Raw genomic sequence first — 14,214 nt, forward strand, 5'->3', positions numbered from 1 at the left:
AAAGAGGCTGTCAAGCGTTGGCTATTTAAATCAGCTGCCAAATGAAGGGCTTCGAAAAGCTTACAGCACCTGGTATTCCCAGGCGGTCTCCCATCCAAGTACTAACCAGGCCCGACCCTGCTTTACTTCCGAGTTCAGATGAGATTGGGCATTTCCAGGGTGGTATGGCCGTAAGCGAAAAAGGCTGTCAAGCGTTGGCTATTTAAATCAGCTGCCAAATGAAGCACTTCGAAAAGCTTACAGCACCTGGTATTCCCAGGCGGTCTCCCATCCAAGTACTAACCAGGCCCGACCCTGCTTTACTTCCGAGATCAGATGAGATCGGGCATTTCCAGGGTAGTATGGCCGTAAGCGAAAGAGGCTGTCAAGCGTTGGCTATTTAAATCAGCTGCCAAATGAAGCACTTCGAAAAGCTTACAGCACCTGGTATTCCCAGGCGGTCTCCCATCCAAGTACTAACCAGGCCCGACCCTGCTTTACTTCCGAGTTCAGATGAGATCGGGCATTTCCAGGGTGGTATGGCCATAAGCGAAAGAGGCTGTCAAGCGTTGGCTATTTAAATCAGCTGCCAAATGAAGCACTTCGAAAAGCTTACAGCACCTGGTATTCCCAGGCGGTCTCCCATCCAAGTACTAACCAGGCCCGACCCTGCTTTACTTCCGAGTTCAGATGAGATCGGGCATTTCCAGGGTGGTATGGCCGTAAGCGAAAGAGGCTGTCAAGCGTTGGCTATTTAAATCAGCTGCCAAATGAAGGGCTTCGAAAAGCTTACAGCACCTGGTATTCCCAGGCGGTCTCCCATCCAAGTACTAACCAGGCCCGACCCTGCTTTACTTCCGAGATCAGATGAGATCGGGCATTTCCAGGGTGGTACGGCCGTAAGCGAAAGAGGCTGTCAAGCGTTGGCTATTTAAATCAGCTGCCAAATGAAGCACTTCGAAAAGCTTACAGCACCTGGTATTCCCAGGCGGTCTCCCATCTAAGTACTAACCAGGCCCGACCCTGCTTTACTTCCGAGTTCAGATGAGATCGGGCATTTCCAGGGTGGTATGGCCATAAGCGAAAGAGGCTGTCAAGCGTTGGCTATTTAAATCAGCTGCCAAATGAAGCACTTCGAAAAGCTTACAGCACCTGGTATTCCCAGGCGGTCTCCCATCCAAGTACTAACCAGGCCCGACCCTGCTTTACTTCCGAGTTCAGATGAGATCGGGCATTTCCAGGGTGGTATGGCCGTAAGCGAAAGAGGCTGTCAAGCGTTGGCTATTTAAATCAGCTGCCAAATGAAGGGCTTCGAAAAGCTTACAGCACCTGGTATTCCCAGGCGGTCTCCCATCCAAGTACTAACCAGGCCCGACCCTGCTTTACTTCCGAGTTCAGATGAGATCGGGCATTTCCAGGGTGGTATGGCCGTAAGCGAAAGAGGCTGTCAAGCGTTGGCTATTTAAATCAGCTGCCAAATGAAGGGCTTCGAAAAGCTTACAGCACCTGGTATTCCCAGGCGGTCTCCCATCCAAGTACTAACCAGGCCCGACCCTGCTTTACTTCCGAGTTCAGATGAGATTGGGCATTTCCAGGGTGGTATGGCCGTAAGCGAAAAAGGCTGTCAAGCGTTGGCTATTTAAATCAGCTGCCAAATGAAGCACTTCGAAAAGCTTACAGCACCTGGTATTCCCAGGCGGTCTCCCATCCAAGTACTAACCAGGCCCGACCCTGCTTTACTTCCGAGATCAGATGAGATCGGGCATTTCCAGGGTAGTATGGCCGTAAGCGAAAGAGGCTGTCAAGCGTTGGCTATTTAAATCAGCTGCCAAATGAAGCACTTCGAAAAGCTTACAGCACCTGGTATTCCCAGGCGGTCTCCCATCCAAGTACTAACCAGGCCCGACCCTGCTTTACTTCCGAGTTCAGATGAGATCGGGCATTTCCAGGGTGGTATGGCCATAAGCGAAAGAGGCTGTCAAGCGTTGGCTATTTAAATCAGCTGCCAAATGAAGCACTTCGAAAAGCTTACAGCACCTGGTATTCCCAGGCGGTCTCCCATCCAAGTACTAACCAGGCCCGACCCTGCTTTACTTCCGAGTTCAGATGAGATCGGGCATTTCCAGGGTGGTATGGCCGTAAGCGAAAGAGGCTGTCAAGCGTTGGCTATTTAAATCAGCTGCCAAATGAAGGGCTTCGAAAAGCTTACAGCACCTGGTATTCCCAGGCGGTCTCCCATCCAAGTACTAACCAGGCCCGACCCTGCTTTACTTCCGAGATCAGATGAGATCGGGCATTTCCAGGGTGGTACGGCCGTAAGCGAAAGAGGCTGTCAAGCGTTGGCTATTTAAATCAGCTGCCAAATGAAGCACTTCGAAAAGCTTACAGCACCTGGTATTCCCAGGCGGTCTCCCATCTAAGTACTAACCAGGCCCGACCCTGCTTTACTTCCGAGTTCAGATGAGATCGGGCATTTCCAGGGTGGTATGGCCATAAGCGAAAGAGGCTGTCAAGCGTTGGCTATTTAAATCAGCTGCCAAATGAAGCACTTCGAAAAGCTTACAGCACCTGGTATTCCCAGGCGGTCTCCCATCCAAGTACTAACCAGGCCCGACCCTGCTTTACTTCCGAGTTCAGATGAGATCGGGCATTTCCAGGGTGGTATGGCCGTAAGCGAAAGAGGCTGTCAAGCGTTGGCTATTTAAATCAGCTGCCAAATGAAGGGCTTCGAAAAGCTTACAGCACCTGGTATTCCCAGGCGGTCTCCCATCCAAGTACTAACCAGGCCCGACCCTGCTTTACTTCCGAGTTCAGATGAGATCGGGCATTTCCAGGGTGGTATGGCCGTAAGCGAAAGAGGCTGTCAAGCGTTGGCTATTTAAATCAGCTGCCAAATGAAGGGCTTCGAAAAGCTTACAGCACCTGGTATTCCCAGGCGGTCTCCCATCCAAGTACTAACCAGGCCCGACCCTGCTTTACTTCCGAGTTCAGATGAGATTGGGCATTTCCAGGGTGGTATGGCCGTAAGCGAAAAAGGCTGTCAAGCGTTGGCTATTTAAATCAGCTGCCAAATGAAGCACTTCGAAAAGCTTACAGCACCTGGTATTCCCAGGCGGTCTCCCATCCAAGTACTAACCAGGCCCGACCCTGCTTTACTTCCGAGATCAGATGAGATCGGGCATTTCCAGGGTAGTATGGCCGTAAGCGAAAGAGGCTGTCAAGCGTTGGCTATTTAAATCAGCTGCCAAATGAAGCACTTCGAAAAGCTTACAGCACCTGGTATTCCCAGGCGGTCTCCCATCCAAGTACTAACCAGGCCCGACCCTGCTTTACTTCCGAGTTCAGATGAGATCGGGCATTTCCAGGGTGGTATGGCCATAAGCGAAAGAGGCTGTCAAGCGTTGGCTATTTAAATCAGCTGCCAAATGAAGCACTTCGAAAAGCTTACAGCACCTGGTATTCCCAGGCGGTCTCCCATCCAAGTACTAACCAGGCCCGACCCTGCTTTACTTCCGAGTTCAGATGAGATCGGGCATTTCCAGGGTGGTATGGCCGTAAGCGAAAGAGGCTGTCAAGCGTTGGCTATTTAAATCAGCTGCCAAATGAAGGGCTTCGAAAAGCTTACAGCACCTGGTATTCCCAGGCGGTCTCCCATCCAAGTACTAACCAGGCCCGACCCTGCTTTACTTCCGAGATCAGATGAGATCGGGCATTTCCAGGGTGGTACGGCCGTAAGCGAAAGAGGCTGTCAAGCGTTGGCTATTTAAATCAGCTGCCAAATGAAGCACTTCGAAAAGCTTACAGCACCTGGTATTCCCAGGCGGTCTCCCATCTAAGTACTAACCAGGCCCGACCCTGCTTTACTTCCGAGTTCAGATGAGATCGGGCATTTCCAGGGTGGTATGGCCATAAGCGAAAGAGGCTGTCAAGCGTTGGCTATTTAAATCAGCTGCCAAATGAAGCACTTCGAAAAGCTTACAGCACCTGGTATTCCCAGGCGGTCTCCCATCCAAGTACTAACCAGGCCCGACCCTGCTTTACTTCCGAGTTCAGATGAGATCGGGCATTTCCAGGGTGGTATGGCCGTAAGCGAAAGAGGCTGTCAAGCGTTGGCTATTTAAATCAGCTGCCAAATGAAGGGCTTCGAAAAGCTTACAGCACCTGGTATTCCCAGGCGGTCTCCCATCCAAGTACTAACCAGGCCCGACCCTGCTTTACTTCCGAGTTCAGATGAGATCGGGCATTTCCAGGGTGGTATGGCCGTAAGCGAAAGAGGCTGTCAAGCGTTGGCTATTTAAATCAGCTGCCAAATGAAGGGCTTCGAAAAGCTTACAGCACCTGGTATTCCCAGGCGGTCTCCCATCCAAGTACTAACCAGGCCCGACCCTGCTTTACTTCCGAGTTCAGATGAGATTGGGCATTTCCAGGGTGGTATGGCCGTAAGCGAAAAAGGCTGTCAAGCGTTGGCTATTTAAATCAGCTGCCAAATGAAGCACTTCGAAAAGCTTACAGCACCTGGTATTCCCAGGCGGTCTCCCATCCAAGTACTAACCAGGCCCGACCCTGCTTTACTTCCGAGATCAGATGAGATCGGGCATTTCCAGGGTAGTATGGCCGTAAGCGAAAGAGGCTGTCAAGCGTTGGCTATTTAAATCAGCTGCCAAATGAAGCACTTCGAAAAGCTTACAGCACCTGGTATTCCCAGGCGGTCTCCCATCCAAGTACTAACCAGGCCCGACCCTGCTTTACTTCCGAGTTCAGATGAGATCGGGCATTTCCAGGGTGGTATGGCCGTAAGCGAAAGAGGCTGTCAAGCGTTGGCTATTTAAATCAGCTGCCAAATGAAGCACTTCGAAAAGCTTACAGCACCTGGTATTCCCAGGCGGTCTCCCATCCAAGTACTAACCAGGCCCGACCCTGCTTTACTTCCGAGTTCAGATGAGATCGGGCATTTCCAGGGTGGTATGGCCGTAAGCGAAAGAGGCTGTCAAGCGTTGGCTATTTAAATCAGCTGCCAAATGAAGGGCTTCGAAAAGCTTACAGCACCTGGTATTCCCAGGCGGTCTCCCATCCAAGTACTAACCAGGCCCGACCCTGCTTTACTTCCGAGATCAGATGAGATCGGGCATTTCCAGGGTGGTACGGCCGTAAGCGAAAGAGGCTGTCAAGCGTTGGCTATTTAAATCAGCTGCCAAATGAAGCACTTCGAAAAGCTTACAGCACCTGGTATTCCCAGGCGGTCTCCCATCTAAGTACTAACCAGGCCCGACCCTGCTTTACTTCCGAGTTCAGATGAGATCGGGCATTTCCAGGGTGGTATGGCCATAAGCGAAAGAGGCTGTCAAGCGTTGGCTATTTAAATCAGCTGCCAAATGAAGCACTTCGAAAAGCTTACAGCACCTGGTATTCCCAGGCGGTCTCCCATCCAAGTACTAACCAGGCCCGACCCTGCTTTACTTCCGAGTTCAGATGAGATCGGGCATTTCCAGGGTGGTATGGCCGTAAGCGAAAGAGGCTGTCAAGCGTTGGCTATTTAAATCAGCTGCCAAATGAAGGGCTTCGAAAAGCTTACAGCACCTGGTATTCCCAGGCGGTCTCCCATCCAAGTACTAACCAGGCCCGACCCTGCTTTACTTCCGAGTTCAGATGAGATCGGGCATTTCCAGGGTGGTATGGCCGTAAGCGAAAGAGGCTGTCAAGCGTTGGCTATTTAAATCAGCTGCCAAATGAAGGGCTTCGAAAAGCTTACAGCACCTGGTATTCCCAGGCGGTCTCCCATCCAAGTACTAACCAGGCCCGACCCTGCTTTACTTCCGAGTTCAGATGAGATTGGGCATTTCCAGGGTGGTATGGCCGTAAGCGAAAAAGGCTGTCAAGCGTTGGCTATTTAAATCAGCTGCCAAATGAAGCACTTCGAAAAGCTTACAGCACCTGGTATTCCCAGGCGGTCTCCCATCCAAGTACTAACCAGGCCCGACCCTGCTTTACTTCCGAGATCAGATGAGATCGGGCATTTCCAGGGTAGTATGGCCGTAAGCGAAAGAGGCTGTCAAGCGTTGGCTATTTAAATCAGCTGCCAAATGAAGCACTTCGAAAAGCTTACAGCACCTGGTATTCCCAGGCGGTCTCCCATCCAAGTACTAACCAGGCCCGACCCTGCTTTACTTCCGAGTTCAGATGAGATCGGGCATTTCCAGGGTGGTATGGCCATAAGCGAAAGAGGCTGTCAAGCGTTGGCTATTTAAATCAGCTGCCAAATGAAGCACTTCGAAAAGCTTACAGCACCTGGTATTCCCAGGCGGTCTCCCATCCAAGTACTAACCAGGCCCGACCCTGCTTTACTTCCGAGTTCAGATGAGATCGGGCATTTCCAGGGTGGTATGGCCGTAAGCGAAAGAGGCTGTCAAGCGTTGGCTATTTAAATCAGCTGCCAAATGAAGGGCTTCGAAAAGCTTACAGCACCTGGTATTCCCAGGCGGTCTCCCATCCAAGTACTAACCAGGCCCGACCCTGCTTTACTTCCGAGATCAGATGAGATCGGGCATTTCCAGGGTGGTACGGCCGTAAGCGAAAGAGGCTGTCAAGCGTTGGCTATTTAAATCAGCTGCCAAATGAAGCACTTCGAAAAGCTTACAGCACCTGGTATTCCCAGGCGGTCTCCCATCTAAGTACTAACCAGGCCCGACCCTGCTTTACTTCCGAGTTCAGATGAGATCGGGCATTTCCAGGGTGGTATGGCCATAAGCGAAAGAGGCTGTCAAGCGTTGGCTATTTAAATCAGCTGCCAAATGAAGCACTTCGAAAAGCTTACAGCACCTGGTATTCCCAGGCGGTCTCCCATCCAAGTACTAACCAGGCCCGACCCTGCTTTACTTCCGAGTTCAGATGAGATCGGGCATTTCCAGGGTGGTATGGCCGTAAGCGAAAGAGGCTGTCAAGCGTTGGCTATTTAAATCAGCTGCCAAATGAAGGGCTTCGAAAAGCTTACAGCACCTGGTATTCCCAGGCGGTCTCCCATCCAAGTACTAACCAGGCCCGACCCTGCTTTACTTCCGAGTTCAGATGAGATCGGGCATTTCCAGGGTGGTATGGCCGTAAGCGAAAGAGGCTGTCAAGCGTTGGCTATTTAAATCAGCTGCCAAATGAAGGGCTTCGAAAAGCTTACAGCACCTGGTATTCCCAGGCGGTCTCCCATCCAAGTACTAACCAGGCCCGACCCTGCTTTACTTCCGAGTTCAGATGAGATTGGGCATTTCCAGGGTGGTATGGCCGTAAGCGAAAAAGGCTGTCAAGCGTTGGCTATTTAAATCAGCTGCCAAATGAAGCACTTCGAAAAGCTTACAGCACCTGGTATTCCCAGGCGGTCTCCCATCCAAGTACTAACCAGGCCCGACCCTGCTTTACTTCCGAGATCAGATGAGATCGGGCATTTCCAGGGTAGTATGGCCGTAAGCGAAAGAGGCTGTCAAGCGTTGGCTATTTAAATCAGCTGCCAAATGAAGCACTTCGAAAAGCTTACAGCACCTGGTATTCCCAGGCGGTCTCCCATCCAAGTACTAACCAGGCCCGACCCTGCTTTACTTCCGAGTTCAGATGAGATCGGGCATTTCCAGGGTGGTATGGCCATAAGCGAAAGAGGCTGTCAAGCGTTGGCTATTTAAATCAGCTGCCAAATGAAGCACTTCGAAAAGCTTACAGCACCTGGTATTCCCAGGCGGTCTCCCATCCAAGTACTAACCAGGCCCGACCCTGCTTTACTTCCGAGTTCAGATGAGATCGGGCATTTCCAGGGTGGTATGGCCGTAAGCGAAAGAGGCTGTCAAGCGTTGGCTATTTAAATCAGCTGCCAAATGAAGGGCTTCGAAAAGCTTACAGCACCTGGTATTCCCAGGCGGTCTCCCATCCAAGTACTAACCAGGCCCGACCCTGCTTTACTTCCGAGATCAGATGAGATCGGGCATTTCCAGGGTGGTACGGCCGTAAGCGAAAGAGGCTGTCAAGCGTTGGCTATTTAAATCAGCTGCCAAATGAAGCACTTCGAAAAGCTTACAGCACCTGGTATTCCCAGGCGGTCTCCCATCTAAGTACTAACCAGGCCCGACCCTGCTTTACTTCCGAGTTCAGATGAGATCGGGCATTTCCAGGGTGGTATGGCCATAAGCGAAAGAGGCTGTCAAGCGTTGGCTATTTAAATCAGCTGCCAAATGAAGCACTTCGAAAAGCTTACAGCACCTGGTATTCCCAGGCGGTCTCCCATCCAAGTACTAACCAGGCCCGACCCTGCTTTACTTCCGAGTTCAGATGAGATCGGGCATTTCCAGGGTGGTATGGCCGTAAGCGAAAGAGGCTGTCAAGCGTTGGCTATTTAAATCAGCTGCCAAATGAAGGGCTTCGAAAAGCTTACAGCACCTGGTATTCCCAGGCGGTCTCCCATCCAAGTACTAACCAGGCCCGACCCTGCTTTACTTCCGAGTTCAGATGAGATCGGGCATTTCCAGGGTGGTATGGCCGTAAGCGAAAGAGGCTGTCAAGCGTTGGCTATTTAAATCAGCTGCCAAATGAAGGGCTTCGAAAAGCTTACAGCACCTGGTATTCCCAGGCGGTCTCCCATCCAAGTACTAACCAGGCCCGACCCTGCTTTACTTCCGAGTTCAGATGAGATTGGGCATTTCCAGGGTGGTATGGCCGTAAGCGAAAAAGGCTGTCAAGCGTTGGCTATTTAAATCAGCTGCCAAATGAAGCACTTCGAAAAGCTTACAGCACCTGGTATTCCCAGGCGGTCTCCCATCCAAGTACTAACCAGGCCCGACCCTGCTTTACTTCCGAGATCAGATGAGATCGGGCATTTCCAGGGTGGTATGGCCGTAAGCGAAAGAGGCTGTCAAGCGTTGGCTATTTAAATCAGCTGCCAAATGAAGCACTTCGAAAAGCTTACAGCACCTGGTATTCCCAGGCGGTCTCCCATCCAAGTACTAACCAGGCCCGACCCTGCTTTACTTCCGAGTTCAGATGAGATCGGGCATTTCCAGGGTGGTATGGCCATAAGCGAAAGAGGCTGTCAAGCGTTGGCTATTTAAATCAGCTGCCAAATGAAGCACTTCGAAAAGCTTACAGCACCTGGTATTCCCAGGCGGTCTCCCATCCAAGTACTAACCAGGCCCGACCCTGCTTTACTTCCGAGTTCAGATGAGATCGGGCATTTCCAGGGTGGTATGGCCGTAAGCGAAAGAGGCTGTCAAGCGTTGGCTATTTAAATCAGCTGCCAAATGAAGGGCTTCGAAAAGCTTACAGCACCTGGTATTCCCAGGCGGTCTACCATCCAAGTACTAACCAGGCCCGACCCTGCTTTACTTCCGAGTTCAGATGAGATCGGGCATTTCCAGGGTGGTATGGCCGTAAGCGAAAGAGGCTGTCAAGCGTTGGCTATTTAAATCAGCTGCCAAATGAAGGGCTTCGAAAAGCTTACAGCACCTGGTATTCCCAGGCGGTCTCCCATCCAAGTACTAACCAGGCCCGACCCTGCTTTACTTCCGAGTTCAGATGAGATTGGGCATTTCCAGGGTGGTATGGCCGTAAGCGAAAAAGGCTGTCAAGCGTTGGCTATTTAAATCAGCTGCCAAATGAAGCACTTCGAAAAGCTTACAGCACCTGGTATTCCCAGGCGGTCTCCCATCCAAGTACTAACCAGGCCCGACCCTGCTTTACTTCCGAGTTCAGATGAGATCGGGCATTTCCAGGGTGGTATGGCCATAAGCGAAAGAGGCTGTCAAGCGTTGGCTATTTAAATCAGCTGCCAAATGAAGGGCTTCGAAAAGCTTACAGCACCTGGTATTCCCAGGCGGTCTCCCATCCAAGTACTAACCAGGCCCGACCCTGCTTTACTTCCGAGTTCAGATGAGATTGGGCATTTCCAGGGTGGTATGGCCGTAAGCGAAAGAGGCTGTCAAGCGTTGGCTATTTAAATCAGCTGCCAAATGAAGGGCTTCGAAAAGCTTACAGCACCTGGTATTCCCAGGCGGTCTCCCATCCAAGTACTAACCAGGCCCGACCCTGCTTTACTTCCGAGATCAGATGAGATCGGGCATTTCCAGGGTGGTACGGCCGTAAGCGAAAGAGGCTGTCAAGCGTTGGCTATTTAAATCAGCTGCCAAATGAAGCACTTCGAAAAGCTTACAGCACCTGGTATTCCCAGGCGGTCTCCCATCTAAGTACTAACCAGGCCCGACCCTGCTTTACTTCCGAGTTCAGATGAGATCGGGCATTTCCAGGGTGGTATGGCCATAAGCGAAAGAGGCTGTCAAGCGTTGGCTATTTAAATCAGCTGCCAAATGAAGCACTTCGAAAAGCTTACAGCACCTGGTATTCCCAGGCGGTCTCCCATCCAAGTACTAACCAGGCCCGACCCTGCTTTACTTCCGAGTTCAGATGAGATCGGGCATTTCCAGGGTGGTATGGCCGTAAGCGAAAGAGGCTGTCAAGCGTTGGCTATTTAAATCAGCTGCCAAATGAAGGGCTTCGAAAAGCTTACAGCACCTGGTATTCCCAGGCGGTCTCCCATCCAAGTACTAACCAGGCCCGACCCTGCTTTACTTCCGAGTTCAGATGAGATCGGGCATTTCCAGGGTGGTATGGCCGTAAGCGAAAGAGGCTGTCAAGCGTTGGCTATTTAAATCAGCTGCCAAATGAAGGGCTTCGAAAAGCTTACAGCACCTGGTATTCCCAGGCGGTCTCCCATCCAAGTACTAACCAGGCCCGACCCTGCTTTACTTCCGAGTTCAGATGAGATTGGGCATTTCCAGGGTGGTATGGCCGTAAGCGAAAAAGGCTGTCAAGCGTTGGCTATTTAAATCAGCTGCCAAATGAAGCACTTCGAAAAGCTTACAGCACCTGGTATTCCCAGGCGGTCTCCCATCCAAGTACTAACCAGGCCCGACCCTGCTTTACTTCCGAGATCAGATGAGATCGGGCATTTCCAGGGTGGTATGGCCGTAAGCGAAAGAGGCTGTCAAGCGTTGGCTATTTAAATCAGCTGCCAAATGAAGCACTTCGAAAAGCTTACAGCACCTGGTATTCCCAGGCGGTCTCCCATCCAAGTACTAACCAGGCCCGACCCTGCTTTACTTCCGAGTTCAGATGAGATCGGGCATTTCCAGGGTGGTATGGCCATAAGCGAAAGAGGCTGTCAAGCGTTGGCTATTTAAATCAGCTGCCAAATGAAGCACTTCGAAAAGCTTACAGCACCTGGTATTCCCAGGCGGTCTCCCATCCAAGTACTAACCAGGCCCGACCCTGCTTTACTTCCGAGTTCAGATGAGATCGGGCATTTCCAGGGTGGTATGGCCGTAAGCGAAAGAGGCTGTCAAGCGTTGGCTATTTAAATCAGCTGCCAAATGAAGGGCTTCGAAAAGCTTACAGCACCTGGTATTCCCAGGCGGTCTCCCATCCAAGTACTAACCAGGCCCGACCCTGCTTTACTTCCGAGATCAGATGAGATCGGGCATTTCCAGGGTGGTACGGCCGTAAGCGAAAGAGGCTGTCAAGCGTTGGCTATTTAAATCAGCTGCCAAATGAAGCACTTCGAAAAGCTTACAGCACCTGGTATTCCCAGGCGGTCTCCCATCTAAGTACTAACCAGGCCCGACCCTGCTTTACTTCCGAGTTCAGATGAGATCGGGCATTTCCAGGGTGGTATGGCCATAAGCGAAAGAGGCTGTCAAGCGTTGGCTATTTAAATCAGCTGCCAAATGAAGCACTTCGAAAAGCTTACAGCACCTGGTATTCCCAGGCGGTCTCCCATCCAAGTACTAACCAGGCCCGACCCTGCTTTACTTCCGAGTTCAGATGAGATCGGGCATTTCCAGGGTGGTATGGCCGTAAGCGAAAGAGGCTGTCAAGCGTTGGCTATTTAAATCAGCTGCCAAATGAAGGGCTTCGAAAAGCTTACAGCACCTGGTATTCCCAGGCGGTCTCCCATCCAAGTACTAACCAGGCCCGACCCTGCTTTACTTCCGAGTTCAGATGAGATCGGGCATTTCCAGGGTGGTATGGCCGTAAGCGAAAGAGGCTGTCAAGCGTTGGCTATTTAAATCAGCTGCCAAATGAAGGGCTTCGAAAAGCTTACAGCACCTGGTATTCCCAGGCGGTCTCCCATCCAAGTACTAACCAGGCCCGACCCTGCTTTACTTCCGAGTTCAGATGAGATTGGGCATTTCCAGGGTGGTATGGCCGTAAGCGAAAAAGGCTGTCAAGCGTTGGCTATTTAAATCAGCTGCCAAATGAAGCACTTCGAAAAGCTTACAGCACCTGGTATTCCCAGGCGGTCTCCCATCCAAGTACTAACCAGGCCCGACCCTGCTTTACTTCCGAGATCAGATGAGATCGGGCATTTCCAGGGTGGTATGGCCGTAAGCGAAAGAGGCTGTCAAGCGTTGGCTATTTAAATCAGCTGCCAAATGAAGCACTTCGAAAAGCTTACAGCACCTGGTATTCCCAGGCGGTCTCCCATCCAAGTACTAACCAGGCCCGACCCTGCTTTACTTCCGAGTTCAGATGAGATCGGGCATTTCCAGGGTGGTATGGCCATAAGCGAAAGAGGCTGTCAAGCGTTGGCTATTTAAATCAGCTGCCAAATGAAGCACTTCGAAAAGCTTACAGCACCTGGTATTCCCAGGCGGTCTCCCATCCAAGTACTAACCAGGCCCGACCCTGCTTTACTTCCGAGTTCAGATGAGATCGGGCATTTCCAGGGTGGTATGGCCGTAAGCGAAAGAGGCTGTCAAGCGTTGGCTATTTAAATCAGCTGCCAAATGAAGGGCTTCGAAAAGCTTACAGCACCTGGTATTCCCAGGCGGTCTCCCATCCAAGTACTAACCAGGCCCGACCCTGCTTTACTTCCGAGTTCAGATGAGATCGGGCATTTCCAGGGTGGTATGGCCGTAAGCGAAAGAGGCTGTCAAGCGTTGGCTATTTAAATCAGCTGCCAAATGAAGGGCTTCGAAAAGCTTACAGCACCTGGTATTCCCAGGCGGTCTCCCATCCAAGTACTAACCAGGCCCGACCCTGCTTTACTTCCGAGTTCAGATGAGATTGGGCATTTCCAGGGTGGTATGGCCGTAAGCGAAAAAGGCTGTCAAGCGTTGGCTATTTAAATCAGCTGCCAAATGAAGCACTTCGAAAAGCTTACAGCACCTGGTATTCCCAGGCGGTCTCCCATCCAAGTACTAACCAGGCCCGACCCTGCTTTACTTCCGAGTTCAGATGAGATCGGGCATTTCCAGGGTGGTATGGCCATAAGCGAAAGAGGCTGTCAAGCGTTGGCTATTTAAATCAGCTGCCAAATGAAGGGCTTCGAAAAGCTTACAGCACCTGGTATTCCCAGGCGGTCTCCCATCCAAGTACTAACCAGGCCCGACCCTGCTTTACTTCCGAGTTCAGATGAGATTGGGCATTTCCAGGGTGGTATGGCCGTAAGCGAAAGAGGCTGTCAAGCGTTGGCTATTTAAATCAGCTGCCAAATGAAGGGCTTCGAAAAGCTTACAGCACCTGGTATTCCCAGGCGGTCTCCCATCCAAGTACTAACCAGGCCCGACCCTGCTTTACTTCCGAGATCAGATGAGATCGGGCATTTCCAGGGTGGTACGGCCGTAAGCGAAAGAGGCTGTCAAGCGTTGGCTATTTAAATCAGCTGCCAAATGAAGCACTTCGAAAAGCTTACAGCACCTGGTATTCCCAGGCGGTCTCCCATCTAAGTACTAACCAGGCCCGACCCTGCTTTACTTCCGAGTTCAGATGAGATCGGGCATTTCCAGGGTGGTATGGCCATAAGCGAAAGAGGCTGTCAAGCGTTGGCTATTTAAATCAGCTGCCAAATGAAGCACTTCGAAAAGCTTACAGCACCTGGTATTCCCAGGCGGTCTCCCATCCAAGTACTAACCAGGCCCGACCCTGCTTTACTTCCGAGTTCAGATGAGATCGGGCATTTCCAGGGTGGTATGGCCGTAAGCGAAAGAGGCTGTCAAGCGTTGGCTATTTAAATCAGCTGCCAAATGAAGGGCTTCGAAAAGCTTACAGCACCTGGTATTCCCAGGCGGTCTCCCATCCAAGTACTAACCAGGCCCGACCCTGCTTTACTTCCGAGTTCAGATGAGATCGGGCATTTCCAGGGTGGTATGGCCGTAAGCGAAAGAGGCTGTCAAGCGTTGGCTATTTAAATCAGCTGCCAAATGAAGGGCTTCG

General features: G+C 51.3%; 80 non-coding genes across 80 annotated transcripts; all 80 read right to left on the reverse strand.

Moving 5' to 3' along the window:
- Positions 1–57: 57 nt before the first annotated feature.
- Positions 58–176, reverse strand: LOC137491894 (5S ribosomal RNA). Its single transcript, XR_011011866.2, has one exon. It is a non-coding gene; the product is annotated as a 5S ribosomal RNA (ribosomal RNA).
- Positions 177–234: 58 nt separating this feature from the next.
- LOC137491883 (5S ribosomal RNA) lies at positions 235–353 on the reverse strand. The gene has a single exon (XR_011011855.2). It is a non-coding gene; the product is annotated as a 5S ribosomal RNA (ribosomal RNA).
- A 58-nt stretch (positions 354–411) lies between these two features.
- On the reverse strand, positions 412–530 carry LOC137491872 (5S ribosomal RNA). The gene has a single exon (XR_011011844.2). It is a non-coding gene; the product is annotated as a 5S ribosomal RNA (ribosomal RNA).
- A 58-nt stretch (positions 531–588) lies between these two features.
- On the reverse strand, positions 589–707 carry LOC137491860 (5S ribosomal RNA). The gene has a single exon (XR_011011832.1). It is a non-coding gene; the product is annotated as a 5S ribosomal RNA (ribosomal RNA).
- A 58-nt stretch (positions 708–765) lies between these two features.
- LOC141383632 (5S ribosomal RNA) lies at positions 766–884 on the reverse strand. Its single transcript, XR_012404661.1, has one exon. It is a non-coding gene; the product is annotated as a 5S ribosomal RNA (ribosomal RNA).
- A 58-nt stretch (positions 885–942) lies between these two features.
- LOC141383490 (5S ribosomal RNA) lies at positions 943–1,061 on the reverse strand. The gene has a single exon (XR_012404511.1). It is a non-coding gene; the product is annotated as a 5S ribosomal RNA (ribosomal RNA).
- Positions 1,062–1,119: 58 nt separating this feature from the next.
- Positions 1,120–1,238, reverse strand: LOC137491827 (5S ribosomal RNA). The gene has a single exon (XR_011011799.1). It is a non-coding gene; the product is annotated as a 5S ribosomal RNA (ribosomal RNA).
- A 58-nt stretch (positions 1,239–1,296) lies between these two features.
- On the reverse strand, positions 1,297–1,415 carry LOC137491816 (5S ribosomal RNA). Its single transcript, XR_011011788.1, has one exon. It is a non-coding gene; the product is annotated as a 5S ribosomal RNA (ribosomal RNA).
- Positions 1,416–1,473: 58 nt separating this feature from the next.
- On the reverse strand, positions 1,474–1,592 carry LOC141383704 (5S ribosomal RNA). Its single transcript, XR_012404738.1, has one exon. It is a non-coding gene; the product is annotated as a 5S ribosomal RNA (ribosomal RNA).
- A 58-nt stretch (positions 1,593–1,650) lies between these two features.
- LOC141383589 (5S ribosomal RNA) lies at positions 1,651–1,769 on the reverse strand. Its single transcript, XR_012404614.1, has one exon. It is a non-coding gene; the product is annotated as a 5S ribosomal RNA (ribosomal RNA).
- Positions 1,770–1,827: 58 nt separating this feature from the next.
- LOC137493451 (5S ribosomal RNA) lies at positions 1,828–1,946 on the reverse strand. The gene has a single exon (XR_011013424.1). It is a non-coding gene; the product is annotated as a 5S ribosomal RNA (ribosomal RNA).
- Positions 1,947–2,004: 58 nt separating this feature from the next.
- LOC137491805 (5S ribosomal RNA) lies at positions 2,005–2,123 on the reverse strand. Its single transcript, XR_011011777.1, has one exon. It is a non-coding gene; the product is annotated as a 5S ribosomal RNA (ribosomal RNA).
- A 58-nt stretch (positions 2,124–2,181) lies between these two features.
- Positions 2,182–2,300, reverse strand: LOC141383633 (5S ribosomal RNA). The gene has a single exon (XR_012404662.1). It is a non-coding gene; the product is annotated as a 5S ribosomal RNA (ribosomal RNA).
- Positions 2,301–2,358: 58 nt separating this feature from the next.
- On the reverse strand, positions 2,359–2,477 carry LOC137493602 (5S ribosomal RNA). Its single transcript, XR_011013577.1, has one exon. It is a non-coding gene; the product is annotated as a 5S ribosomal RNA (ribosomal RNA).
- A 58-nt stretch (positions 2,478–2,535) lies between these two features.
- LOC137491794 (5S ribosomal RNA) lies at positions 2,536–2,654 on the reverse strand. Its single transcript, XR_011011766.1, has one exon. It is a non-coding gene; the product is annotated as a 5S ribosomal RNA (ribosomal RNA).
- Positions 2,655–2,712: 58 nt separating this feature from the next.
- Positions 2,713–2,831, reverse strand: LOC137491783 (5S ribosomal RNA). Its single transcript, XR_011011755.1, has one exon. It is a non-coding gene; the product is annotated as a 5S ribosomal RNA (ribosomal RNA).
- A 58-nt stretch (positions 2,832–2,889) lies between these two features.
- On the reverse strand, positions 2,890–3,008 carry LOC141383705 (5S ribosomal RNA). The gene has a single exon (XR_012404739.1). It is a non-coding gene; the product is annotated as a 5S ribosomal RNA (ribosomal RNA).
- A 58-nt stretch (positions 3,009–3,066) lies between these two features.
- LOC141383591 (5S ribosomal RNA) lies at positions 3,067–3,185 on the reverse strand. Its single transcript, XR_012404616.1, has one exon. It is a non-coding gene; the product is annotated as a 5S ribosomal RNA (ribosomal RNA).
- Positions 3,186–3,243: 58 nt separating this feature from the next.
- Positions 3,244–3,362, reverse strand: LOC141383315 (5S ribosomal RNA). The gene has a single exon (XR_012404329.1). It is a non-coding gene; the product is annotated as a 5S ribosomal RNA (ribosomal RNA).
- A 58-nt stretch (positions 3,363–3,420) lies between these two features.
- Positions 3,421–3,539, reverse strand: LOC137493900 (5S ribosomal RNA). Its single transcript, XR_011013875.2, has one exon. It is a non-coding gene; the product is annotated as a 5S ribosomal RNA (ribosomal RNA).
- A 58-nt stretch (positions 3,540–3,597) lies between these two features.
- On the reverse strand, positions 3,598–3,716 carry LOC141383634 (5S ribosomal RNA). The gene has a single exon (XR_012404663.1). It is a non-coding gene; the product is annotated as a 5S ribosomal RNA (ribosomal RNA).
- Positions 3,717–3,774: 58 nt separating this feature from the next.
- On the reverse strand, positions 3,775–3,893 carry LOC137493450 (5S ribosomal RNA). The gene has a single exon (XR_011013423.2). It is a non-coding gene; the product is annotated as a 5S ribosomal RNA (ribosomal RNA).
- A 58-nt stretch (positions 3,894–3,951) lies between these two features.
- Positions 3,952–4,070, reverse strand: LOC137491749 (5S ribosomal RNA). The gene has a single exon (XR_011011721.1). It is a non-coding gene; the product is annotated as a 5S ribosomal RNA (ribosomal RNA).
- Positions 4,071–4,128: 58 nt separating this feature from the next.
- On the reverse strand, positions 4,129–4,247 carry LOC137493448 (5S ribosomal RNA). Its single transcript, XR_011013421.2, has one exon. It is a non-coding gene; the product is annotated as a 5S ribosomal RNA (ribosomal RNA).
- Positions 4,248–4,305: 58 nt separating this feature from the next.
- On the reverse strand, positions 4,306–4,424 carry LOC141383706 (5S ribosomal RNA). Its single transcript, XR_012404740.1, has one exon. It is a non-coding gene; the product is annotated as a 5S ribosomal RNA (ribosomal RNA).
- Positions 4,425–4,482: 58 nt separating this feature from the next.
- Positions 4,483–4,601, reverse strand: LOC137493439 (5S ribosomal RNA). The gene has a single exon (XR_011013412.2). It is a non-coding gene; the product is annotated as a 5S ribosomal RNA (ribosomal RNA).
- Positions 4,602–4,659: 58 nt separating this feature from the next.
- LOC137493447 (5S ribosomal RNA) lies at positions 4,660–4,778 on the reverse strand. The gene has a single exon (XR_011013420.2). It is a non-coding gene; the product is annotated as a 5S ribosomal RNA (ribosomal RNA).
- Positions 4,779–4,836: 58 nt separating this feature from the next.
- Positions 4,837–4,955, reverse strand: LOC137491727 (5S ribosomal RNA). Its single transcript, XR_011011699.1, has one exon. It is a non-coding gene; the product is annotated as a 5S ribosomal RNA (ribosomal RNA).
- Positions 4,956–5,013: 58 nt separating this feature from the next.
- On the reverse strand, positions 5,014–5,132 carry LOC141383635 (5S ribosomal RNA). The gene has a single exon (XR_012404664.1). It is a non-coding gene; the product is annotated as a 5S ribosomal RNA (ribosomal RNA).
- Positions 5,133–5,190: 58 nt separating this feature from the next.
- Positions 5,191–5,309, reverse strand: LOC141383492 (5S ribosomal RNA). Its single transcript, XR_012404513.1, has one exon. It is a non-coding gene; the product is annotated as a 5S ribosomal RNA (ribosomal RNA).
- Positions 5,310–5,367: 58 nt separating this feature from the next.
- LOC137493446 (5S ribosomal RNA) lies at positions 5,368–5,486 on the reverse strand. Its single transcript, XR_011013419.2, has one exon. It is a non-coding gene; the product is annotated as a 5S ribosomal RNA (ribosomal RNA).
- A 58-nt stretch (positions 5,487–5,544) lies between these two features.
- Positions 5,545–5,663, reverse strand: LOC137493898 (5S ribosomal RNA). The gene has a single exon (XR_011013873.2). It is a non-coding gene; the product is annotated as a 5S ribosomal RNA (ribosomal RNA).
- Positions 5,664–5,721: 58 nt separating this feature from the next.
- Positions 5,722–5,840, reverse strand: LOC141383707 (5S ribosomal RNA). Its single transcript, XR_012404741.1, has one exon. It is a non-coding gene; the product is annotated as a 5S ribosomal RNA (ribosomal RNA).
- A 58-nt stretch (positions 5,841–5,898) lies between these two features.
- Positions 5,899–6,017, reverse strand: LOC141383592 (5S ribosomal RNA). Its single transcript, XR_012404617.1, has one exon. It is a non-coding gene; the product is annotated as a 5S ribosomal RNA (ribosomal RNA).
- Positions 6,018–6,075: 58 nt separating this feature from the next.
- On the reverse strand, positions 6,076–6,194 carry LOC141383317 (5S ribosomal RNA). The gene has a single exon (XR_012404331.1). It is a non-coding gene; the product is annotated as a 5S ribosomal RNA (ribosomal RNA).
- A 58-nt stretch (positions 6,195–6,252) lies between these two features.
- Positions 6,253–6,371, reverse strand: LOC137491683 (5S ribosomal RNA). The gene has a single exon (XR_011011655.1). It is a non-coding gene; the product is annotated as a 5S ribosomal RNA (ribosomal RNA).
- A 58-nt stretch (positions 6,372–6,429) lies between these two features.
- Positions 6,430–6,548, reverse strand: LOC137493437 (5S ribosomal RNA). The gene has a single exon (XR_011013410.2). It is a non-coding gene; the product is annotated as a 5S ribosomal RNA (ribosomal RNA).
- Positions 6,549–6,606: 58 nt separating this feature from the next.
- LOC141383493 (5S ribosomal RNA) lies at positions 6,607–6,725 on the reverse strand. Its single transcript, XR_012404514.1, has one exon. It is a non-coding gene; the product is annotated as a 5S ribosomal RNA (ribosomal RNA).
- Positions 6,726–6,783: 58 nt separating this feature from the next.
- On the reverse strand, positions 6,784–6,902 carry LOC137491672 (5S ribosomal RNA). Its single transcript, XR_011011644.1, has one exon. It is a non-coding gene; the product is annotated as a 5S ribosomal RNA (ribosomal RNA).
- A 58-nt stretch (positions 6,903–6,960) lies between these two features.
- On the reverse strand, positions 6,961–7,079 carry LOC137491661 (5S ribosomal RNA). The gene has a single exon (XR_011011633.1). It is a non-coding gene; the product is annotated as a 5S ribosomal RNA (ribosomal RNA).
- Positions 7,080–7,137: 58 nt separating this feature from the next.
- On the reverse strand, positions 7,138–7,256 carry LOC137491650 (5S ribosomal RNA). Its single transcript, XR_011011622.2, has one exon. It is a non-coding gene; the product is annotated as a 5S ribosomal RNA (ribosomal RNA).
- A 58-nt stretch (positions 7,257–7,314) lies between these two features.
- On the reverse strand, positions 7,315–7,433 carry LOC141383593 (5S ribosomal RNA). Its single transcript, XR_012404618.1, has one exon. It is a non-coding gene; the product is annotated as a 5S ribosomal RNA (ribosomal RNA).
- Positions 7,434–7,491: 58 nt separating this feature from the next.
- Positions 7,492–7,610, reverse strand: LOC137491627 (5S ribosomal RNA). The gene has a single exon (XR_011011599.2). It is a non-coding gene; the product is annotated as a 5S ribosomal RNA (ribosomal RNA).
- Positions 7,611–7,668: 58 nt separating this feature from the next.
- Positions 7,669–7,787, reverse strand: LOC137491616 (5S ribosomal RNA). The gene has a single exon (XR_011011588.1). It is a non-coding gene; the product is annotated as a 5S ribosomal RNA (ribosomal RNA).
- A 58-nt stretch (positions 7,788–7,845) lies between these two features.
- Positions 7,846–7,964, reverse strand: LOC137491605 (5S ribosomal RNA). Its single transcript, XR_011011577.2, has one exon. It is a non-coding gene; the product is annotated as a 5S ribosomal RNA (ribosomal RNA).
- Positions 7,965–8,022: 58 nt separating this feature from the next.
- LOC141383494 (5S ribosomal RNA) lies at positions 8,023–8,141 on the reverse strand. The gene has a single exon (XR_012404515.1). It is a non-coding gene; the product is annotated as a 5S ribosomal RNA (ribosomal RNA).
- A 58-nt stretch (positions 8,142–8,199) lies between these two features.
- Positions 8,200–8,318, reverse strand: LOC137493896 (5S ribosomal RNA). Its single transcript, XR_011013871.2, has one exon. It is a non-coding gene; the product is annotated as a 5S ribosomal RNA (ribosomal RNA).
- A 58-nt stretch (positions 8,319–8,376) lies between these two features.
- On the reverse strand, positions 8,377–8,495 carry LOC137493524 (5S ribosomal RNA). The gene has a single exon (XR_011013496.2). It is a non-coding gene; the product is annotated as a 5S ribosomal RNA (ribosomal RNA).
- A 58-nt stretch (positions 8,496–8,553) lies between these two features.
- LOC137495259 (5S ribosomal RNA) lies at positions 8,554–8,672 on the reverse strand. The gene has a single exon (XR_011015179.2). It is a non-coding gene; the product is annotated as a 5S ribosomal RNA (ribosomal RNA).
- Positions 8,673–8,730: 58 nt separating this feature from the next.
- Positions 8,731–8,849, reverse strand: LOC137495248 (5S ribosomal RNA). The gene has a single exon (XR_011015168.2). It is a non-coding gene; the product is annotated as a 5S ribosomal RNA (ribosomal RNA).
- A 58-nt stretch (positions 8,850–8,907) lies between these two features.
- Positions 8,908–9,026, reverse strand: LOC141383318 (5S ribosomal RNA). The gene has a single exon (XR_012404332.1). It is a non-coding gene; the product is annotated as a 5S ribosomal RNA (ribosomal RNA).
- A 58-nt stretch (positions 9,027–9,084) lies between these two features.
- Positions 9,085–9,203, reverse strand: LOC137495226 (5S ribosomal RNA). The gene has a single exon (XR_011015146.1). It is a non-coding gene; the product is annotated as a 5S ribosomal RNA (ribosomal RNA).
- Positions 9,204–9,261: 58 nt separating this feature from the next.
- Positions 9,262–9,380, reverse strand: LOC141383535 (5S ribosomal RNA). The gene has a single exon (XR_012404556.1). It is a non-coding gene; the product is annotated as a 5S ribosomal RNA (ribosomal RNA).
- A 58-nt stretch (positions 9,381–9,438) lies between these two features.
- Positions 9,439–9,557, reverse strand: LOC137493523 (5S ribosomal RNA). The gene has a single exon (XR_011013495.2). It is a non-coding gene; the product is annotated as a 5S ribosomal RNA (ribosomal RNA).
- A 58-nt stretch (positions 9,558–9,615) lies between these two features.
- Positions 9,616–9,734, reverse strand: LOC141383319 (5S ribosomal RNA). Its single transcript, XR_012404333.1, has one exon. It is a non-coding gene; the product is annotated as a 5S ribosomal RNA (ribosomal RNA).
- Positions 9,735–9,792: 58 nt separating this feature from the next.
- LOC141383709 (5S ribosomal RNA) lies at positions 9,793–9,911 on the reverse strand. Its single transcript, XR_012404743.1, has one exon. It is a non-coding gene; the product is annotated as a 5S ribosomal RNA (ribosomal RNA).
- A 58-nt stretch (positions 9,912–9,969) lies between these two features.
- On the reverse strand, positions 9,970–10,088 carry LOC141383637 (5S ribosomal RNA). Its single transcript, XR_012404666.1, has one exon. It is a non-coding gene; the product is annotated as a 5S ribosomal RNA (ribosomal RNA).
- Positions 10,089–10,146: 58 nt separating this feature from the next.
- Positions 10,147–10,265, reverse strand: LOC141383495 (5S ribosomal RNA). Its single transcript, XR_012404516.1, has one exon. It is a non-coding gene; the product is annotated as a 5S ribosomal RNA (ribosomal RNA).
- Positions 10,266–10,323: 58 nt separating this feature from the next.
- Positions 10,324–10,442, reverse strand: LOC137495191 (5S ribosomal RNA). The gene has a single exon (XR_011015110.1). It is a non-coding gene; the product is annotated as a 5S ribosomal RNA (ribosomal RNA).
- Positions 10,443–10,500: 58 nt separating this feature from the next.
- Positions 10,501–10,619, reverse strand: LOC137495180 (5S ribosomal RNA). Its single transcript, XR_011015099.1, has one exon. It is a non-coding gene; the product is annotated as a 5S ribosomal RNA (ribosomal RNA).
- Positions 10,620–10,677: 58 nt separating this feature from the next.
- Positions 10,678–10,796, reverse strand: LOC141383710 (5S ribosomal RNA). The gene has a single exon (XR_012404744.1). It is a non-coding gene; the product is annotated as a 5S ribosomal RNA (ribosomal RNA).
- A 58-nt stretch (positions 10,797–10,854) lies between these two features.
- On the reverse strand, positions 10,855–10,973 carry LOC137495169 (5S ribosomal RNA). Its single transcript, XR_011015088.2, has one exon. It is a non-coding gene; the product is annotated as a 5S ribosomal RNA (ribosomal RNA).
- A 58-nt stretch (positions 10,974–11,031) lies between these two features.
- LOC141383320 (5S ribosomal RNA) lies at positions 11,032–11,150 on the reverse strand. The gene has a single exon (XR_012404334.1). It is a non-coding gene; the product is annotated as a 5S ribosomal RNA (ribosomal RNA).
- A 58-nt stretch (positions 11,151–11,208) lies between these two features.
- On the reverse strand, positions 11,209–11,327 carry LOC137493669 (5S ribosomal RNA). Its single transcript, XR_011013644.2, has one exon. It is a non-coding gene; the product is annotated as a 5S ribosomal RNA (ribosomal RNA).
- A 58-nt stretch (positions 11,328–11,385) lies between these two features.
- LOC141383638 (5S ribosomal RNA) lies at positions 11,386–11,504 on the reverse strand. Its single transcript, XR_012404667.1, has one exon. It is a non-coding gene; the product is annotated as a 5S ribosomal RNA (ribosomal RNA).
- A 58-nt stretch (positions 11,505–11,562) lies between these two features.
- Positions 11,563–11,681, reverse strand: LOC141383496 (5S ribosomal RNA). Its single transcript, XR_012404517.1, has one exon. It is a non-coding gene; the product is annotated as a 5S ribosomal RNA (ribosomal RNA).
- A 58-nt stretch (positions 11,682–11,739) lies between these two features.
- LOC137495069 (5S ribosomal RNA) lies at positions 11,740–11,858 on the reverse strand. The gene has a single exon (XR_011015014.1). It is a non-coding gene; the product is annotated as a 5S ribosomal RNA (ribosomal RNA).
- Positions 11,859–11,916: 58 nt separating this feature from the next.
- On the reverse strand, positions 11,917–12,035 carry LOC137494957 (5S ribosomal RNA). The gene has a single exon (XR_011014901.1). It is a non-coding gene; the product is annotated as a 5S ribosomal RNA (ribosomal RNA).
- A 58-nt stretch (positions 12,036–12,093) lies between these two features.
- On the reverse strand, positions 12,094–12,212 carry LOC137494845 (5S ribosomal RNA). The gene has a single exon (XR_011014789.2). It is a non-coding gene; the product is annotated as a 5S ribosomal RNA (ribosomal RNA).
- A 58-nt stretch (positions 12,213–12,270) lies between these two features.
- LOC137494731 (5S ribosomal RNA) lies at positions 12,271–12,389 on the reverse strand. The gene has a single exon (XR_011014677.2). It is a non-coding gene; the product is annotated as a 5S ribosomal RNA (ribosomal RNA).
- Positions 12,390–12,447: 58 nt separating this feature from the next.
- On the reverse strand, positions 12,448–12,566 carry LOC137494619 (5S ribosomal RNA). Its single transcript, XR_011014565.2, has one exon. It is a non-coding gene; the product is annotated as a 5S ribosomal RNA (ribosomal RNA).
- A 58-nt stretch (positions 12,567–12,624) lies between these two features.
- LOC137494508 (5S ribosomal RNA) lies at positions 12,625–12,743 on the reverse strand. The gene has a single exon (XR_011014455.1). It is a non-coding gene; the product is annotated as a 5S ribosomal RNA (ribosomal RNA).
- A 58-nt stretch (positions 12,744–12,801) lies between these two features.
- On the reverse strand, positions 12,802–12,920 carry LOC137494395 (5S ribosomal RNA). Its single transcript, XR_011014355.1, has one exon. It is a non-coding gene; the product is annotated as a 5S ribosomal RNA (ribosomal RNA).
- Positions 12,921–12,978: 58 nt separating this feature from the next.
- On the reverse strand, positions 12,979–13,097 carry LOC141383711 (5S ribosomal RNA). Its single transcript, XR_012404745.1, has one exon. It is a non-coding gene; the product is annotated as a 5S ribosomal RNA (ribosomal RNA).
- A 58-nt stretch (positions 13,098–13,155) lies between these two features.
- On the reverse strand, positions 13,156–13,274 carry LOC141383321 (5S ribosomal RNA). The gene has a single exon (XR_012404335.1). It is a non-coding gene; the product is annotated as a 5S ribosomal RNA (ribosomal RNA).
- A 58-nt stretch (positions 13,275–13,332) lies between these two features.
- Positions 13,333–13,451, reverse strand: LOC141383712 (5S ribosomal RNA). Its single transcript, XR_012404746.1, has one exon. It is a non-coding gene; the product is annotated as a 5S ribosomal RNA (ribosomal RNA).
- A 58-nt stretch (positions 13,452–13,509) lies between these two features.
- Positions 13,510–13,628, reverse strand: LOC141383639 (5S ribosomal RNA). Its single transcript, XR_012404668.1, has one exon. It is a non-coding gene; the product is annotated as a 5S ribosomal RNA (ribosomal RNA).
- Positions 13,629–13,686: 58 nt separating this feature from the next.
- On the reverse strand, positions 13,687–13,805 carry LOC141383497 (5S ribosomal RNA). Its single transcript, XR_012404518.1, has one exon. It is a non-coding gene; the product is annotated as a 5S ribosomal RNA (ribosomal RNA).
- Positions 13,806–13,863: 58 nt separating this feature from the next.
- On the reverse strand, positions 13,864–13,982 carry LOC137492403 (5S ribosomal RNA). The gene has a single exon (XR_011012376.1). It is a non-coding gene; the product is annotated as a 5S ribosomal RNA (ribosomal RNA).
- A 58-nt stretch (positions 13,983–14,040) lies between these two features.
- Positions 14,041–14,159, reverse strand: LOC137492402 (5S ribosomal RNA). Its single transcript, XR_011012375.1, has one exon. It is a non-coding gene; the product is annotated as a 5S ribosomal RNA (ribosomal RNA).
- Between the last annotated feature and the right edge of the window lie 55 nt (positions 14,160–14,214).

This window comes from Danio rerio, chromosome 4 (assembly GCF_049306965.1).
Source record: "Danio rerio strain Tuebingen ecotype United States chromosome 4, GRCz12tu, whole genome shotgun sequence".
Classification (NCBI taxonomy): domain Eukaryota; kingdom Metazoa; phylum Chordata; class Actinopteri; order Cypriniformes; family Danionidae; genus Danio; species Danio rerio.